The following is a 3,024-nucleotide window of genomic DNA, read 5'->3' as shown; positions in this document are numbered from 1 at the left end:
ACCTGTATGTGGCGTAGGACGCAGGCAGGATGGACAGGAGTAGAGTTAGATCACGACTGTCGTCGTGATCTCCCTATCTAGGCCGGGTTGTCGTGGTCCTTCGATGTCCGTGACGCACGGGTCATCGAAGTTCCTCCGGACAGTCGTTCAGGGAGTTCGGTCAAGGTGACACACCTTGTCTGGCTCGACTGGCCTCGTGGGCGACTCGCCTCACGAGGGTGACTTTCTAGGCGGTTCTTAGGCGACGTCGAAGGGTGACGCACCACTTCTAGTTCGGCCGATTTCGTGGACGACGCGTCTCACGAAATATACCGGTGACGCACCGGGTATGTTCAAGGTGGAGTACAACTCGCACCAGCGGAGCGACAGGATAACTGGACAGGAGGTTCTCCGACGAGGTCAAAGGGTGACGCACCGTTTCTTGTTCGTCGGCTCTCGGAGGCGACGCGCCTAACGAAAGTGACCGGTGACGCACCGGGTGTTCGAGGTGGAGCACAGCTCGCACCAGCGGAAGTACAGGATAACTGGACGGGAGGTTCTCCAACGAAGTCAAAGGGGTGACGCACCACTTCTTGTTCGCTGGCTCTCGGAGGCGACGCGCCTAACGAAAGTGACCGGTGACGCACCGGGTGTTCGAGGTGGAGCACGGCTCGCACCAGCGGACGGACAGGACAACAGGATTTCTTCGACGAAGCCGAAGGGGTGACACACCACTTCTTGTTCGTCGACTCTCAGAGGCGACGCGCCTAGCGAAAGAGACCGGTGACGCACCGGGTGTTCGAGGTGGAGCACGGCTCGCACCAGCGGACGGACAGGACAACAGGATTTCTTCGACGAAGCCGAAGGGGTGACACACCACTTCTTGTTCGTCGACTCTCGGAGGCGACGCGCCTAGCGAAAGAGACCGGTGACGCACCGGGTGTTCGAGGTAGAGCACGGCTCGTACCAGCGGAACCAGGATGCCGATAACGGCGGAGACGTGGACAACGGTTACAGGTAGAATACTCAGAGCACTGGAATATCGCACGAGGTGATTCCCGGATGGCTACTGGTAGACTCAGGTGATTCTAGTCTGTTCGCGACGGCTTTTATAGGAACGGTTCGGTGGTAAGGGATGGTGGTGCGGTGCGGTATTTTGATGGTGACGTATACCTTCTTCTGAACAGTATTTTGGAAGTTTGATTTGGATTCCCGTTGGAATACGGGCCTGGGTGCGGGGTACGTGCGGTACAGGCGGTGTTGTTGTTATGACAGGAGGCCGGTGGTACGTTACTAGATTCGCGTCGTCGTGTATAACCGGTGGAGGTGTGACAGGGGTTTATTCGTAACAGGCCTACGTTATGTAGGTCTGTTACAATATTCTCTAATTAATTATATTTATGTCGTAATTACATATATGTTTTAATTAGTCTCTAAATTTTACCGTGCTTTTCAATTCTTAGGATATATACACACAAATGGAGATGCCTACAAATACATGGACCATTGTCCAATTTTTGGCGGACGGAACGGTAGAAGCGGTGCCAAATAGTTGGCTGGAAGGCGACAAATGTTATTGGCCACCGGTACACAAATCAAAATTGAGCAACGCAATCCAACAATGTGAACTGCCTCAACCTTCGTGGGAGCACTTTTCTGTAAAGATCTTCAAAAACAGTACCTTTGGTAAGTTAAAGTAGTTACACACCATACATGTACAATTAAAATAATAATTATATAATGCTTCTAGACGACTACACGAAGGCTAGAAGAAAAGCAAAGGAGGCCGAAGAGACCAGCAACTTTTTTAATAAATACACTTAAAATAGCTGACATTTATCTTTCATTTTCATTAAATTAACAGAATGTGATATGCTACATAACAATTTTTTATTTTAGGCAGCAGAAGTGCACAATACGGGGGGCACAACAGCTACAACTTCACCAGGTTAGTCTGGGTATCATTATGACTGATGTGCTGGCATGGCGGTCTGCTATAGCTGAGTGGGCCGAAAGGGCAAAAAACCGTTTGCAAATTATCGAACGGCCAGCCTTATTATATGTAATTATCACCCTTATTTTAATATTATTATTATAATGATTATTCATGTGCAAATTAATAAACAAAGATATTCTTATTCAAGGTACAGCGGAGAAAGCCAAAGTGGACAGCAGCCGCAAGAAATATGAACAAAGCGAGTGACCAAGTGATTTTAATTTCAATATATCTGTGGTTATCAGGAAGGACGCCGCATGTCACATATACTTTCACTTTCGATCGCTAATACTTTGACATAGGAGGTTGGCTAAATTGCATTGTTGTCTGAGCCTTCCAAACGTGTTTCCATGACTTTTTTTCTGGTAAATATGTACAGTAGCGGACAAAAGTGTAAGACCGCTCTAAAGAAGACGATAACTTTTTTAATATTGTACTATACGATTTGAACTTTTTTGGGAAGCTAGAGCAATTAGTTTACTAAAGGACGCGAAAAGAAATTTTTTCAAAAATTGCAATTGATCGGAATTGTTGAAAAAATACTAAAAGTTGATTTTTTATTTAAACATATCCTGAAAATTTCGTCAAAATCGGTCGACGTTGCAATGAGCTACAAACGTTTAAAGATGGTAAAAATTGCAGATTTTCGGCAATAAATCGTGAAAATCTGCAATTTCTACCATCTTTAAACGTTTGTAGCTCATTGCAACGTCGACCGATTTTGACGAAATTTTCAGGATATGTTCAATTGACACAGATCTACACAAAACGTGTTTTTTAAATTTTCAATATAGGCCCACAAAAAATAGTTAAAAAATCAACTTTTAGTATTTTTTAACAATTCCGATCAATTGCAATTTTCGAAAAAATTTCTTTTCAACAATATTAAACGTACAATATTAAAAAAATTATCTTCTTCTTTAGAGCGGTCTTAAACTTTTGTCCCCCCCCCCCCCTACTGTAAATCCTATACTCTAAAGTCTAAAGATCAATGAATGCATAAACTCAAATTTTTGAAATTGTGACATGCAGCGTTTTTCCTTACACAC

At 44.6% G+C, this 3,024-nt stretch overlaps 1 long non-coding RNA gene across 1 annotated transcript; it reads left to right on the top strand.

Moving 5' to 3' along the window:
- Positions 1-795: 795 nt before the first annotated feature.
- LOC143213995 (uncharacterized) lies at positions 796-2,571 on the top strand. Its single transcript, XR_013010076.1, has 2 exons — positions 796-1,665; positions 1,879-2,571. It is a non-coding gene; the product is annotated as an uncharacterized LOC143213995 (long non-coding RNA).
- The last annotated feature ends 453 nt before the right edge of the window (positions 2,572-3,024 follow it).

This window comes from Lasioglossum baleicum, chromosome 12 (genome assembly GCF_051020765.1).
Source record: "Lasioglossum baleicum chromosome 12, iyLasBale1, whole genome shotgun sequence".
NCBI classification, from domain to species: Eukaryota; Metazoa; Arthropoda; class Insecta; order Hymenoptera; family Halictidae; genus Lasioglossum; species Lasioglossum baleicum.
This window is presented reverse-complemented; position numbering and strand designations above follow the sequence as displayed.